The following is a 17,371-nucleotide window of genomic DNA, read 5'->3' as shown; positions in this document are numbered from 1 at the left end:
AAGCTAGAACTATTAATTTTAATATTGGAAAGTCAGTCAAATATCAAAGTTTTAAGACACTTGATATCACAAAACAGGATCATGAGTCACTATAGAATAGTCTTTCATTTAGCTACAGTGATAAAAACATTTACCATTTAATAGAGAGGAGATTCTGCTTCCCAAACGGTAAGACCGAGTAAAGACAGCATGAGGCCAACTAAATCTCTCTCCTGTTCCATTTTCTCCCTGCAGTTTACTCAAGAAGTAAACAAAATCTTTTGTCTTTTAATATTACACATTTTGTTCAGAAGAGAAAACCATATTTTACCTTTGTATGGTGTATTATTAATGCTAAAGCTAATTTTAGCAAAACCTTATAAACAACAAAACATAAATAAATATACAACTACTATTGTGCTATAATCACCTACAGAATTTACTACAGTAACATGCTGTACCAGTTTGCAGCCTAGAAGCAATAGGCTATACCATATAGCCTAGTTGTGTAGTAGGCTATACCATCTAGGTTTGTGTAAGTAAACTATGATGTTTGCACAATGACGAAATTGTCTAATGACACATTTCTCAGAACATAACCCCATCATTAAGTGAACATGACTATATATCATATATATACACATGTACATATATGCTGAGTAAATTATATGCAACTTAAAGATTTAAAAAATGAGTAAAAAAGGAATCAGAGAAAGTTATTCTAAGGAGAGAATGTACGTGAAAGAACAGTCATAAATGGGTCTGGTGTTTTGGTTAATTATTTAAAACAGCATAGCAATACATTTTAAGTGAACGGAAGATTAGAGGAAGAATGGAGAAAGATAAATCTGGAAAGATGTGGGGAGAAGGGCAGATTGTTAAGGGCATTTTAACCATGTAAGGAGTTAGATTTTGATCCTATAGTCTGGGCAAAGGAAACTAACAGAGGTTTCTAAAGAAAATGGTGTGATCAGTTTTGTATGAGACCAGTGCCAGGGACAACATTGGTTAGATCAAAGAAAGCCTAAAATAAGACCGTGATAGTGAGGGGGAGAGGAGGATTCAGATTCAATAGATACATTTTAGAGATAAGGAGAGCCAAGGATGACATGTTTACAGTTTAGCAGCTTGAGTGGATTGTGTTACAATTTAATGGGTTTTAGCATCCAAGACAGAACTGATTTCGGAGGGAAAAATAAAGAATTTCATTCTACAGATGTTGATATCTCTACAACAGTTGTTAATAAATATTGTTATTAGGGCAGGATGTAACCTAAACTAAGAAAAATATCTGAGCCTATTCATTCTAGGCCCAGCCAACAACTACATGGGTCATGTTCCATCAAAAATGCCTAAGAAAATAGTACATATACCTCTTTCTAAATAAGCCTGGAAAGTTTCCTTAATTTACCCACAACAACTCAATTTCTCTTTTCCCTTGTATTTCTAAAGTTTTTTGTTTCAAGTATTTTAATGCCATATTATTTTTCATAAAGGATCACGACTGCTAGAAATGCGATGAGAATTATTCCCTTTAAAATGTAAAAAAAGCACCTTTTGTCTTATTTAATGTCTGAAACAAAGATTGTATGCTTGTCTTTTCTATTTGCCTTTATGTTAAAAAAATGCTTGCTTGCCCTTTTATATTAAATTTTTCTGTATCATTTGGTTCTAGGTGTGTCTCTTATAAAACAGTATATAGTCAGATTTTAAATCTTTCTGAGAGTCTTTGCCTTTCTTTTTTTTTTTTTTTTTGAGATGGAGTCTGGCTCTGTCGCCCAGGCTGGAATGCAGTGGCATGATCTCGGCTCACTGCAAGCTCTGCAGCCCGAGTTCATGCCATTCTCCTGCCTCAGCCTTCCAAGTAGCTGGGACTACAGGCGCCCACCACCACGCCCAGCTAATTTTTTTGCATTTTTAGTAGAGACGGGGTGTCAGCGTGTTAGCCAGGATGGTCTCAATCTCCTGACCTCGGCCTCCCAAAGTGCTGGGATTACAGGCATGAGCCACCACACCCGGCCGAGTCTTTGTCTTTTAATAGAGTATAAAGAGTATAAACTATTTGTATTTTCTTGCTGTTTATTGTTTTGATTTGGATTGATAGATACTGCATTTGCTGTCTTCTGACCCAGGGATGTGAAACATATATATTTATTTTTACTTCCCCTTAGTAATAATATTTGAATTTTTCCAAAACATCTTTTAACTTAAATTCCTCTGTATATTAGTCACTAATAAATGAATCTTTCCAATTCTCCCACATGTAAGCAAAGGGCACATCTAGATTACATAACCTAGGTTTTAATTTGTCTGTTGGGCCAGTACAGTGCTTTTTACAACAGTATTTGGTAAAGTTATTTGATATATTGATAGTCACTGGCAAATTAATTAGCATTAACACAGGGAGAAAATGCTTTTTTGATGTAAGGAGAACATATTCTGAAAAAGTAAAAACTTACTGCTTAAAACAATATCTGGTTAAGCCTTTTGGCCTGAACCTCCATTTTTAAGTAATTCACCAAAATGACAAACATAAAGAGAAAAACACAAGGTACCTGCTATATGTTCTTCAGGCCTTTTGGAAAACATGGAGTTGCTCCTTTGGGTACATGAGTGGGAATCTACAAGAAAAGTGATATTGTAGACATCAAGGGAATAGATATTGTTCACAACGGAATGCCCTGCAAGTGTTGCCATCCAAAACTGGAAGAGTCTGCAATGTTCCCCAGCATGCTGCTGGCAGTGTTGTCAGCAAACAAGGTAAGGGCAAGATTCTTGCCAAGCGAATTAATATACATGTTCAGCATTTTAAGCACCTGAAGAGCCAAGATAGCATCCTGAAACACGTGAAAGAAAACAATCAGAAAAAGAAGGAAGCCAGGCCAGGCGTGGTGGCTCATGCCTGTAATCCCAGCACTTTGAGAGACCAGAGCGGATGAATCACTTCAGCTCAGGAGTTCGAGACCAGCCTGGCCAACATGGTGAAACCCCGTCTCTACTAAAAATATGAAAATTAGTTGGGTGTGGTGGTGGATGCCTGTATTCCCAGCTACTCGGGAGGCTGAGACAGGAGAATCACTTAAACCCGGGAGGCGGAGGTTGCAGTGAGCCTACATCGTGCCACTGCACTCCAGGCTGGATGACAAAGCAAGACTCTGTCTCAAAAAAAAAAAAAAGAAGAAGAAGGAAGACAAAGAGAAAGTTACCTGGGTTCAAGGGAAGCCCCAGCCTGCTTCGAGAAGCCACTTTGTGAGACCCAGTGGAAAGTAGCTGAAGCTGCTGGAGCCCATTCCCTACGAATTCACAGCAGAACCGCTATAAGAAGAATAAAGGCCTCTGGGCTGTAAAAAATAAATAAAATAAAGTCTATTTGAGTGATAATACTGTTTTCTGTTTGTTTGTTTTGTTTTTCTTCCCTTTAATTTAACTGAGGATATACGGAGAGAATGCATTTTTATTTAAGCTAAATTGAGAGTACCAGTGTAGTGACTGCAGTTCAATATTCAATAGTTGAATTTTCTTGACCAAACAAAAAAAGATTCAAATTGACTTACCGAATGTTATGTATTGAGGGTGCATTGTAAGCTTCATTTTCAGCTCAGACTCCAGAAACTGACTTCGTTAATTGGGACAATTAAGAATCAACAAGGGTATAATTGCCCCTTTCATTTTGCTTTGGGAAGAAAGAGAGTGATTTATCTCAGAAAACAAGGGCCAAAGAGAATGAGAAGATTTTGGTTAAAGAGGAACACCAGCAAAACTGTTTTATAATCAACTCATCTTAACAGATAATAAAAAACCTTCAGTGCCTCCCCTAGACAGTAGAAATGATAGAATATCTGAAATCAGTTGTTTTAAAAATCTCTGGTCTACTTTGACAAAGCAAAAGATCTTGTCAGCCATCTATGCCACCTGCTACCTTTGGCCAATGCTTAAAACACACACACACACACACACACACACACACACACACACACACGTGAGTACCAGAATCATCCAAAAAACTAGTGTTGATTTTAGGGGGATGACAATAATATTATCATTCAAATCCATAGTGTCAAAAACCTTCTAGATTTTGGTCTACCTGGGGAACCTGGAGTGAACCACTCTTAAACAGTTAACTTAGCATATATCATCTGTATAGATTAAATCAATATAATTGCAGGGATCAAATTTTGGAAATATCACATTTGAATACTGTTGAGGCTTTGATAATTGTGAGTCTGATATAATGATATACTTGTGAGTCTGATATACTAATGGCACAAACCTGTGGAGATATCTGAAAACACGAACTTTAAAACTTTTACGATTCTACCATTTCAACATATCATATGATATCTTATTACAAATTTGCTTATGAAAATTTAATAGACTATAACTATTAAAAAAAACAAACTGACCATATGAATCCTAAAAAGACAAGGAATCCATTATGGAATGAGTCATCAATATTTGCTGTGTCTACCTGACACCAAAGTACAAAATTTAATCAGATGTGTTTTGTCTACACAAGGCCACCCATCTGGCTATGGAATCTCTTGGTTTCTCATTGTTCTTCCCATAAATAATATTTTACTTGGTAAGAATGAACAATTATTTTTATCGCTCATTTTCAAAACATTGGAATGCCTTCTAGTCTTCTGGGATCAACTTCAATTTTATTTTAGAAATCTACAAACCATAGAATAGGTTGCATTGTATTTGACTTTTGGGTTGTTAGACTAAATTAAAGAAATTTAAGTAAGAAAAAAATATTTTTTTCTATGACCTCTGCAAGTGTTCCATGCAAGCTGTAAATTTTCAAAACTGGCATAAACATTTAGCTAAAACTTATTATACCTTGATCTGCCTAGCTCTGCCCTTGATCTGAGCAGAAATATGAGAGATGCCCTGTGTCAAGATATGAAAAATGATGCAAAAAAGGAGGGAAAATTAGATCTTTATAAGCTAAGACTGAAGAAAGAAAAGTGTGAAATTGGAAAAGACAACATTTCTGCAGCCCATCCTTCCTGCTAAATCATCTGTCCTAGTGAAAGGAGACCTTCAAGTGAACTCTTTGAAGGCCTACAGGCGAATTTCTTGGTCTGTTCATGAGAACTGCTCATCTCCAGAGAAGGCCAGGTTTAAATTTCTAGGTCTGTATTCAGCAAATGCTTGATGCAGAAAATGAAAGTTTGCTATTAAACTTTGGTCAGTTTGTTATTACTTTGCTATAATTTCAGCATCACTTTGAATTTAACAAGCACTAAAAATGTGTTAGAGGTCCCTGGAGGCACATGGCACCGCACCACAATTTATTTTACAGACATTCCTTCAAAATATTAATAAAGAGCCACCAGACTAATCAATTTGGTCCAACCTTTTTTCTTGCCACAAAGGAACACAGGGTTGCTGATAACGATGGTCCACCCTATATTTAAGTGTCATTAAAATCAGCTCTATGCAAGCCTAAAATGCCAGCCATTTATGTTTTAGAAAACAAGTGCAGAGTAAATTTGTCTAAATGTCTCAGCTAAAATGAATATATTACCAAAAATCATCTTTCTAATCCTTGCTCATTAACACTTGGCCAAGATTCATTTATCAGAAAATATAGTCTGCATCTGGAACCCTGAATAAATGAGGTGCAATAAAGACTGGTATGTGGCAGTTACAAACTCATGGGAATTAAGGCCATCAAGAAAAGGGACACAATGAGGGTCGTGGCCAAACAGGGAATATCTGGGAAGATAAGGCAGGTGGTTAAATATGAAAATAGAGGCAGAATTCTTCATGGGTTTGCTTGTATTTTCTTAGCTGCAAGTGGATTCTTCCCTTCCCAAAAGTTATTAAGCAACCAAACGTAACCTGGAATGAAATTAGTCCTTTAATTTTGTTATAAATCCTTTAAGCAGAGAAATAATTTAATGCCACTTGCATACTTAAAAGAACGGGCTCTTGACCAGGCATGGTAGCTTACACCTTAATCACAGAACTTTAAGAGGCTGAGGTGGGAGGATTGCTTTGAGGTCAGCAGTTCGAGACCAGCCTGGGTGGTATAGCAAAACCCCAATCTCCATTAAAAAAATAAATAAAAATTAGAGGGGCATGGTGGGCCCCACCTGTAGTCCTAGCTACTAGGAGGCTGAGGTGGAAGGATTGCTTGAACCTAGGAGGTCAAGGTTGCAGTGAGCTAGGATTGTGCCACTGCACTCCAGCCTGGATGACAGACCACCCTGTCTCTCTCTCTCTCTCTCTTTTTAAGTGGATTTTTATAGGCAAGACTTGGTAGTAACTACATTTTTGAAAATCGCTTAGATATGCACTCAGGTCATTCCACTCAAGGTCTCAGAAAACCAACATGTTCTTACTTTTCAGAAAAAAAAAATTTAAACTCTGTGACAGCCTGCTCTCATTTTAGTAGCTAGTATTAAATTCTATTAGGCTTTCAAATTCTTTTGAGACATTGGTCAAAAGCAGCCTTAAAACTCAAGTAGACTGTATGTGTTACCAAAGCCCCAAAACAAAGTTATTGCTGAAGAGCCTACTTAGACACGAAGATTGCTAGGATTATATTAAACCTCTAGCCTCCTGAAGAATCACCTAGTTTGTGACACACACCTATTGTTAGAGCATGAACTTGCGGTGGTGTACTGTCAGGTTCTGAGAGCTCACCTTCTATTTCCACATCATTCTTCCCTAGTCTCAACTATCTTTTAAGGCACTGTTATTTCTGAAAAAAAAAAAAAAATCTCTCCATTCCTTTGATAAAAAATTAAATTTATTATGGCATAAAAATTAGTTTGTGCCTTTCTGCACTCATAACATCTCAGAAATCTTTTGAACAATGAACTCAATGTGTGAAGTCATCATACAAAATTAAAGAGGTGGAGAGAATAAGATTTGTTACACTAAATTATTTTTAAATTGTATTTGAAGAAGAGTAACTTTTGTAAACACTTCAGCAACTACAAAATGTCTGCACTTCAAGATTAAAATGAAGTCTTTCCAGTTGACATGCTTTATTAATTAGAGAGAGGGGACAGTTGTTTGGAGTAGCAGTTATTTAATCCCACAGAAGTTAACTACTCTAGAAGAAAGGGATCAGTCTTATTGACCTTCTGTTATGGGGGAAGCATTAAACTTGGCATGTTAAGTATTCATCTTAATTAATTCTCACAACCTTCTGAGATAGGCATTTGCCTCCATTTTACAGGACAGGAAACTGAGGCTTAAAAAGGTTAAGTAGCTTCTTCAAGATCCTTCATCGAATAAAGAGTAAGCAGGATTGTGACTCAGGTCTTTCTGACTCGGAATCTCATGCTCTTTATATTATATAGAGTTGTTGAAATAAAATGGGATTAGGCACATGGGTTCTGATAAAAATTAGATGTGACAGAATTTTTGAACAGTGTAATCTAATAGGAGATAAATTCTGTCTTATATATTTTAACTGAATCTCTTTCAGGGCTAGTTTAGAAATATCAGAATAGCAATGTTCAAGAGATAAAATATAATATCAACCTACAGTTGTATTTCTTCTGGATCTAATTTTTTGCATGTTTCTGTAAACATACAAAGATTATTTAAAATGTTCTATTTTTAAGCTATGGAAAAATTCTGGCTGGCTATTACTGAACCATTTTCCCTTTCCTCCTGGCTATTTAAATGGACTACAATTTGAAGCCATCATTGTATTTAGATGTGGCCAAATGACTGATTCCTTGCCAACAGAATGTGGGTGAATATGATTGCCTCATTTCCAGGCATGATTCATAAATCCTCCTCGAAGGCAACACCCAGTGTACCCTTAGAAGCCACATGTGAGAGATGAAAGTCTCTGGACCCACAAATAATTGTGTGGGTCAGAGTTCAAAATGTCTGCCAATGCAACAGCATCTCTTTATTTAAGTAAAAAACAGACATTGTATGAAATCAAGTGACTATATGTCCCACTATGCACAGAACAGTTTCAGTTTACACTGCTTGTCCCAATGTATTTATTAAGAGCTCTCACTTTCATTCTTACAATTGCTCCAGCTTGAATAATAAGTGTAGTCTCTGTAGTAATAGGCCACAGAGATTTACATGTTATGACAAATAGCATTACCTTTCCAAAAACATTGGTTTTTATTTGTTGTACATTTATTTTCTTTAGCATACAATGGCTAAGCCAGCTATTTTTATTTTAAAAGTTTAAAAGAAAAACAAAGGCATACACAATAAATTGCAGCGTATATGATTTATTCTCTATATTTAACACTCTTGACCCATTTTATTAATGTCTATTTCAATGTGCCCTTAGTAAATAATGAGTATATATATGAATGGAAAGCAAACATATGTATAATTTACTCCCTGGCAAAAGATAACCCTGGGTTTAGTGCCTGGTATATAACAGTACTTAATTAAATATTTCTTCCTAATGCTATGTTATCATTTCTATTATTTTTCTATTTTTGTTTTATTATTACTTTTGATAAACTGCTGATTAAAAATATAAATTAATACAATGTTTTTAAAAAGTAATCTGATAAAATTATTTAATCAGTGTTCATTACGTATGTCTAAGTAATCTAATTTCTAAAAATCTGTCCCCTTCAGCTGAAAATGAGAGATCTACAATTCACAATAATCTACACACAAATGGGACTTATTAGTCTAAGTAATTGAGAATTCCAAGAATAAATTTTCTATAGGCAACAATGAATAAGGGATCAACAATGTTACAGGGAAGTCTGTATTTCTCTGCGTCTCTTAACTTTTCCTTTCTCTGTACGTTCACCTCATTCCATGGAAACATTTTATCTTCAAGGCTAAGGAGCTGGCCACCAAGAATGTACATCACATCCTCACAGTTCAGCAATCCCAACATAATAAATTCGTCTTCCATGACGGTTTCATCGACGAAGTCTTAGGGAGCACTCCATGTCACTGGGTGTGGTACCCATGCCCATCATTGAACCATCCCTGAGAGATGAGAATGGGCTATTCTGATTGTCTAACTTGATCTGGTTACCACTCCTGTGGTGGTGTTGGTTGGGTGGGGCTGGTGCATTAGGTTAAATTGCCCCATCAGAGTCACACTAAGTGGAGGAGGGGGAGTTCCTGAAAGGAAGCAAAGATGAGCAGACAGACAATTCCACAACATATCACTATAGACATATATGGAAGCAAAGATATAAGATATGCATACAAAGACGTTTGTTACATTTTTCTGTTGGTAAAAATTTATAACAATTTTATATCAAGCAATGGGGGATTTTTAAATGATTAATAATATATCTATAAAACTTAAGATTATACAAGGAATAAAATCATGGCTTTGATAAATACTTAATAATATGGAAAATGTTCACAGTATATTAGTGTAATAATTGTATGTGTCAAATTGACTTGGCCATGGGGTGCCTAGATATTTGATTAAACATTATTCTGGATGTGTCTGTGAGGGTGTTTCTAAATATGATTAACATCTGAACCAGCAGACTAAAAAAAGCAGATTATCTTTCCCATGGGGAAAATTGGATGGCAGCCCTCATCCAATCCACTGGAGGCCTGAATCAAACAAAAATTTGGGTAAGGGAGATTTCACTTATCTCTGCATTATTGTCTTTAAGCTGGCATATTGTTCTCCTACCTTTCAGACTCAGAGTTGGACTGAAATTTATGCCATCAGCTACCCTGGTTCTCAGGCCTTTAGAGTGGGACTGGAACTATATCATTGACTCTCCTGGGTCTCCAGCTCACTGACTGCAGATGATGGGATTTCTCAGCCTTGACAACCTTATGAGCCAATTTCTTATTTTACATTAGTTGTTAGTTAATTTCTCATTTAACTTATCTTAATTTTTCAAATTTTCAAACACTAGCCAATTTGTTGTCTTTTAAAATGCTTTTAAACAACGTTGTCTATGTATTAGGGTTCTCCAGAAAGATAGAACCAATAGGAGACATATAGAGACATAATTATAGATATAGAGATATAGATATACATGTACACATATATCTATGAAAGGGGTTTATTAGGAGAATTATGAGAAACCCATGACAAGCTATCTGCAAGCTGGAGAACCAGGGAAGACAGTAGCGTGGCTCAGTCCGTGTCTGAAAGTCTCAGAATTAAGGAAGCCAATGGTGTAATTCTCAGTCTGAGGCTGAAGGGCCGAGGAGCTGGGTGGGGTGCTGGTGCAAGTAAAGTTCAAAAGCCAAAGCACCTGGAGTTCTGGTGTCAAAGGGCAGGAGAAGAGGGGTGTCCCAGCTGCAGGAGAGAGAGAGGTTGAGAGAGAGAGGAACAAAGAGAAAGAATTTGCCTTTCTTCCTTTAGTCCTATCTGGGCCTTAGCCAATGGGACGGTGCCTACCCTCACTGGGTGAGGGCAGATCTTCCTTACTCAGTCTACTGAATCAGTGCTGATGTCTTCCAGAAATACCCTTACAGACACACCCAGAAATAGTGCTTTACCAGCTATCTGGGAATCCCATGATCCAGTCAAGTTGACCCCTAAAATTTACCATCACAATATATGCATCTGCTTTTGTGTCATAAAGAGGAATATAATAAATAACCATTTTATTAACATAAAATAAGGTTCTTGAAACAATGGATGAAATAGTTTGTAAAATACTTCAAAAGAATGCTATTTAGTGCTTGATTTTTAATGGGAAGTGGGGCATAGGAAGGGAGAGAATTGTGAAAAACAAACAGTATTTTATGATGACTCCCAGATTTCTATGTTGGTTGACTAAATATATGGTAACATTATTAACTAGTTAATGCAGAAGCAGGATTCCATTTGACGATGAGAGTGAGAAAAAAAGAGTTTAGTTTCAGACACAACAAATTCAAGGAGACTATTGGTTTTCCAGAAGATGTGTCCAGAAAAAAAATATTTAATGCATAGTTTGAAGTTCCAGGGAGAAGTTGGCTGGAGATAGAAATTTGTGAGCAATCAGTATGCAGATTTTAGTTGAATCTATAAAAGCTTGTGTGGAGAGGGCAGAATAGGGTGGAAATCATAGAGAGTTCTGACATGCAGTGAAGTGTGGGAGGAAGGAATAGAAAGAAGATGCTGCATTGTCAGAAAGGTAAAAGGAGAGACAGGAAAGAGTTCTGTAAAATGATGTAAAAGGGTAGACAGTTTCAAGAATAGAGAGCAGCCAACAGCCACTTCTTCATTGAAAATTTATGCTTCTCCTTCTTTAGTAAAAAGTTGCCACTGACCCAGCAAGAAATATATTCCCCAGCCTCATGTATATTTTAGTGGTGCCATTTTACTAGTTTCAATCAACAGAATGTGAGTACCAAGGCAATTGAAAGAGAGGTATGCCACCTCTGTCCTCTTATTCCATTTCTAAGAGCTGGAAGCAGAGGACTCCAAGATCCTAACTCATGACAGAGCAACAATAAGGAAAGAGAGAGAGTCCCTGAGTCATCACACAGAGGAAAGCCATCCTCACCTAAAAAACACCCCTGTCAGACTATGATGTGAGCAAGAAATAAATTATTCTGTCAAGGTTCAAAAAATTTGGGGGGGTTGTTATTATAACTACTATTGTCATAAGTAAAATACGAACTGAAAATTGTCTGTTGAATTTGACTGCTAGGAAATGATTGCTAGCACAGAGATGGTTAGATAGTAGCTACACAGAGATGCAAAGTCAAGGAAGTTTTTTGTTCTAATATTAAGACCCAAGGAGATTTAATCTTTTTTTTTTTTTTTAACAGGCTGAGCACAAGCCATGAGAGAGAGAATGAGTCTGTAGAACAGAGACGAAATTATCCATAGAGCAAAGGTCATGGAGGAGTCCTAAGGCCATGGGAGGTAATGACCTTGATCACAAGGGTAGACACCTCTTCCAATGACTGTCAGAGGTTGGAGGAAGTGAGAAAAGATGAATAAATGCAGAAGATCAATCCAAGAGGGCACTTGAAGTTTCTAGTAAATATTATAGCCATAATCATTGTTGAGCATCAAAGTTGTATATATTTTGGCAATTAAATGCCTGTTGTAATACTCTAAATTTTTCAAAACCCACAAGAAAACACACTGGTATCTATACGCTGTCATTTTCTACTTAATGTTATTGAAAAAGAAACCTCTCACCTTGAGTTTTCTTCAACTTGCTCATTCTTATTTATTCTCCTTTGAAGGTGACATATAAGATAAAGATCCCTTCCCACAAAACAACTTTACCAAAGATTTAACATCAAATACTGTCCCTAGAAGAGAACTGTATATTAAGAGTAATTCTTTAGTTTTCAGACACTACTTTCTGACTAAGAGCAACATGACAAGGCAATGCGATTATTCGTCTTGGGGTTTGCGATATTTCTGACTTACAGATATATTTATCTCTATACAGCCTCACCGTGGGACTGAATGTAATCAAACTAAACTAAAAATGTCCCCAAGTGCTGGAAATGATAGAAATAAATGAGGCAATAGAGAACAGGAAGTGATGGGGTGGGGAAAAGAGAAAGAAAAGCCATGTTCAGTTTCTTCATTACATTCAGTTTCTTAAAGCAGTGGTCGGCATGTCTGGCCTGAGCCCCCATTTTTATGTATTATTACATTTTCACTATAATGCCTTTTGATCATTTATAATAGAAGTGTGTGTCTGTGTGACTAACGTGAGACAATCGTTGTTAAATGAACAAGATTTATGCTCATGAAGCAACTGTATTGTTTCACAGATAGTCGTTCTAAGCCTTCTCTCTGGGTATTTTTCCTCTTGGATCATGGGCAAGTCCCATAGCTTTTCTGGCCCCCTCACTAGAAAAGTCTCATTTCAGATTTGAAAATAGCTAGACCAATGAAATGAGTACAATTCGTAAGATCCTTCAAGTTAAAGCCGTCTGCAGCTCAGGTCTGATGCAGGCACGGAAGCCTTGAGTGCAGAGCTCAGCGTGTCCAGCTTGCTCCAGCATGTTCTAACTCAACCTCCTGGACCCTCACCAGCCAGCATGAAAGAAGGGAAGAGAGTTTCTGGGCAAAGAGCACATGCTTAGGGTGCAGATACAGTCATGATATGCTCTTGGTTCCTTCTGAACACAGAGCACGGTACAATCATCCCTTGCTTTCCGGATGCTTTCTTGTGGGTTTGGGGTTTGTTTGTTTGTTTGTTTGTTTGTCTGTTTGTTTGTTAGCGGGGAGGAAGAAGCGGAACTCTTCTCTGTGCCTTTCTAAGGTAGATTGTGCCACTCCTCGCGCTGTCTTTAGGCTTTCCTCCCTCAGCCTGTGGGCATCCAGCAACCCACCTCACTCATGCCTTTTGGAGGTCCTTCTGTTCTTCCAGGCAGTGTGCTTGGGCTCTGTCGCCACTGGGCCCACAAGGAAACTCTCTCTTATCCAGCGCCTTGGTTGCAAATCTTCTTCCAGGACCTCCATTTTTCTTTGATACCAGACGGGGGCACCCCTACCGCTAGTCTGTTGGCATGAGGCAACAGCAGTCCTCCACTTCCAGAACACATTTGTCAAGCCTTCCAGTTGGCTCTCTTAAAGCTCCTGAAAACTTTTTCCTAGGGATTCTCATTCTCTCTTTCTCTTCATGTACACTCTCTCATTCTGGCTCTTGCTCTTGCTCTTGCTCTCTCTCAAATTTCCACTGTTTTATGGTCTGGAAGTGAGTGGTAGCTGACATTGGTTTACCCTTGGCATCTGCTACGTGTCCTTCCTTAGGGACATAGAGTTACTTGGCAGTTCTTATGTTCTTATCACCTTTGAGAGAAGACACAAGGACATAAAAGCCCCACTGCAGCATCCTAAAACATTCATTTACTTAACTTCCCTCCTCTAGACTAGAAGCTCCCTAAGGGCAGAGACTTTGTGCACTACCGTGTTCCTCAGCACCTGACATGGTGTCTGGTACATAGTAAGTGCTCAATAAATATTTGTTAGATGAATAAATTCTGTTCTATTTATTCATTTCTAAAATAGAAGCTCTTTTCTTTTTCTTTTCTTTTCTTTTTTTTTTTTTTTAGAGACAGATTCTTGCTTTATTGCCCAAGTTGGAACACATTAGCATGATCATAGCTCACTGCAGCCTCAAACTCCTGAGCTCAAGTGATCCTCCCACCTCAGCCTCCCAAGTGGCTGAGACTACATTATGATGGGCTCTTTTTTTTGCTATTTTTTTGTAGAGACAAGGTCTCACTATGCTCGCTATGTAGCCCAGGCTGGTCTCAAACTCCTGGCCTCAAGTAATCCTCCCGCCTTGACCACCCAAAGTGCTGGGATTGCAGGCATAAGCAGACCTATTCTTAACATGACTGCTGAAAGCCCAAATTAGCCACAGGAAGGTATGGTCTGACTTTAAGAATGGGAGCATTTTATTTCTTTTTGTCACACAATGATTAGCTTTTATATAGGCTTGCACAAATTAGAGAACTCTTCACTATTTTTTTTGTTAGCATGGGCTTAAATAAGGTGATATCAAATGAAATAATTTGACTGACAGAGGAGATTTTAAATATCACCTAGCTACTTGGCTTAAAATAAGAGATTGAAGGACTTGTGCTAAGTCTCAAGAACAGCTAGTTCTTGGCAGGGTAGAAGGTGGAACACAAAATTGCTCTCAGTTCAACAAGACAGTATGTTCCTTTTATTGAACACCAGGCAGTATCCATACTACCTCAGAAAGTATTTGCAAACCAGATCAAGTTAAGGTTTTTGTTTTGAACATAATTAGATGCTTCTTATTGACAGACCTCATCATTTGTAATTTATCGGAATAGTGGAAATGTTTTAAAAATGTATGACTTTCTTATACAATTCTAACCAAACTGGACATATTGATTATTTGACTGACTGACGCTGAAGTTTACAAAATGATTTTTTTCAAGAGATTTAAAGTAATTATTTGAGATGTAAGTCTGAACCTGGCAAAACTGTATTTCTATAACTTTGCCACCAGTTGCTGTCTTCAGTAAAAGTCTATTTATACCCTGTAACATAGAGAGTTTTCTCTCTCTCCATAGAATTCCTATGGAAATTGCAGCTGGAACTGAAACCCTTCTAAGGCAGTGATGAGTTATCACTAGCTCTTATAACCTGCTGAGTATATTTCTTATCCCCTCTGTTAGATTATAAGCAATATGTAGACATTTGATCCCACTTTGTATCTTCTTACAGCACCCAGTACAGAATGGATATTTATTAATATGTTTGCTGAATAAATGCACCAACATTTAAAGTCTGTGGAGTTTCTCTCTTGGGGCTACTACTCCATCTTCTTTAAGTATTATATTAACAGTATCTCAGAAAATGTAAATTTTAAAAGTAACAGGAAATCCCTCGGAAATTCAGAATATTTTTTTGTAAACAAATTGTCTAACTTTTCTTCCAAGTTTGACTTTTTTAAATCATTTTATGGTATTCCTAGACTTGTCTTTAATATTCCCATTACAGGAATTATTGTCCTTAGCAAGAAAATGCACAAAATTTTGTTTTGGACTTACAGGTCTTGCAGGGGATGAAAAGTTACCTTCTCTGGCTCATCACCAAGTTCATGGTTGAAGTTCCTGTAACAAAAGACAGCTTAATGAGAGAAAAATTATACAAAATTATTTAATATAAGTTTTATGTACATGGGAACCATAAGAATTGAATACACAAATAAATAGGAAAACCTGTGTACTTTTAATGCCACTTTTGGTGTTTTGTTTTGTTTGTTTTGTTTTTTGAGACAGAGTCTCACTCTGTCACCCAGGCTGGAGTGCGGTGGTGCGATCTCGGCTCACTGCAACCTTCGCCTCCTGGGGCCAAACGATTCTCCTGCGTGAGCTTCTCAAGTAGCTAGGACTATAGGCATGCCCCACCAAGCCCAGCTAATTTTTGTATTTTAGTTGAGATGGGGTTTGGTCATGTTGGCAAGGCTGGTCTCACGCTCTTGGCCTCAAGTGATCTGCCTGCCTCAGCATCCCAAAGTGCTGGGATTACAGGTATGAGCCACCGTGCCTAGCCGCTTAATGCCAGTTTTGATGAAGAAATGGATAGTCACGGAGAAGTGTGATTGAACAAAGGGGGTATGATCCAATGGTAATAAACTGGTGGGGACTTAGCAAGGCCTATTTGTTCACATTATTATCTGTGTCCCTGTGTTCTTGTGTGTTATTTGTGTCCCTGTGTCTTCCAGGTATAGGAAAGGCACCTCTGGAATGAGGGTCTTATGACCTTTTTCAGGGGAGAAGGGACAGGGAAGATCAGAATAATATTCCTGCTTCTACTGTTTTCTCAAATGCTGAGGTGCCATATTTTGGTGTACTATGTTCTGAACCCCATCAAACTCATACCAGGTTACTGACATTTAATGACTTTCTGAACTCACACTATGCACCAGTTCTTCCATTCAACAATGTTGGAGCAGGAAAGCATCTGATGTGTCTAAGGCACAGGTCTTTTTCAGCTGGGTTTGAATGCTACTTCTTCCTTTTACTGATTTATGATGTTGGCAATTTAATTAGTGTCCCTAAATCTTAATTTCCCCTTTGATAAAGTAGACACGATAGCAGAAACTATCTCATAGGGTAGTCAGGATGAATAAGAAAATGAGATCTATGAAGCATTGGGCATGTTGCTTGATTCCTACTAAGTACTCAATACAATGTGTTAAAATGTTTGGTCATAATTGTCAGAATTTAACCAATTTCATTATGTTGATTGTACCTTCTTGACCTAAAGGTAATGAATTACAAGAGATTGTATATAAATAATTCCAGATGATATTCTGAGCACCACCGTATATAAAGGATGATGATAGGTTTTTATGAATGTATAGTTTTGTAAGGGAGACCCACATATGCAATCAAGTACAGGAAGGACAATTATAGCCATAGTTGGCAAAGTCAAGGTTCTTATAAATGATTTGCAGTTCAGAGGAGAAAGGGGTCAATTTATGCTAAAAGCTGGTAAAAGACTGGTTCAAAGAGGGCTTCACTGGGGAGGGGACGTAAGAGCTGGGACTTGAAAGGTAAAGAGGACTTGTAGGGGAAATAATAGGAAGAATGGCACTGTCACCCAAGGAATCATGCAAGGAGAAGCTTGAAGGAAAACACAAGGAATGTTTGTTGAGAGCCTCCTGATGTTCATGGAGTATGGTGGCAGCTCAGAGTTGGAAGGTAGATTGATGGGCAGCCACAGAGTTCTGAATGTCTCACCACAGGACCATGGCCTGTATTCTGAAGACAATCAGAATCCATTGCAGATTTTGGAAGCACCATTCTGGTAGTAAAAGATAAGTAGAGGGAGGGAAAAGATTAAGGAAGAGAAACCATTGAAGTCATGAAAATTAATAGTACAATTGAGGAGTGATGAAGGCCAGAGCCAAGGCTGTGTTAGAGGAAATAGATAGAAAAGTTAGACTCAGACCACAGATGAGACAGCACCTGAGGCACAGATGTCTGTGAGGTG

The 17,371-nt window shown here is 37.6% G+C and overlaps 1 long non-coding RNA gene across 1 annotated transcript in view; it reads right to left on the bottom strand.

The window, feature by feature from the left end:
• Positions 1–17,371, bottom strand: part of LOC116467347 (uncharacterized) — a 118,037-nt gene that overhangs the window by 27,625 nt on the left and 73,041 nt on the right. The window contains exons 2-5 of the long non-coding RNA XR_004247769.2: positions 15,421–15,483; positions 3,534–3,652; positions 3,186–3,320; positions 2,535–2,600 (exon numbers count right to left, since the gene is read on the bottom strand). This is a non-coding gene — a long non-coding RNA (uncharacterized LOC116467347). The remainder of the gene's footprint in view (positions 1–2,534; positions 2,601–3,185; positions 3,321–3,533; positions 3,653–15,420; positions 15,484–17,371) is intronic.

The sequence above is a fragment of the Hylobates moloch genome, unplaced genomic scaffold (genome assembly GCF_009828535.3).
Source record: "Hylobates moloch isolate HMO894 unplaced genomic scaffold, HMol_V3 SCAFFOLD_4, whole genome shotgun sequence".
Lineage (NCBI taxonomy): Eukaryota > Metazoa > Chordata > Mammalia > Primates > Hylobatidae > Hylobates > Hylobates moloch.
The sequence above is the reverse complement of the archived record's forward strand: the minus strand, read 5'-3'. Positions and strand labels throughout refer to the sequence as shown.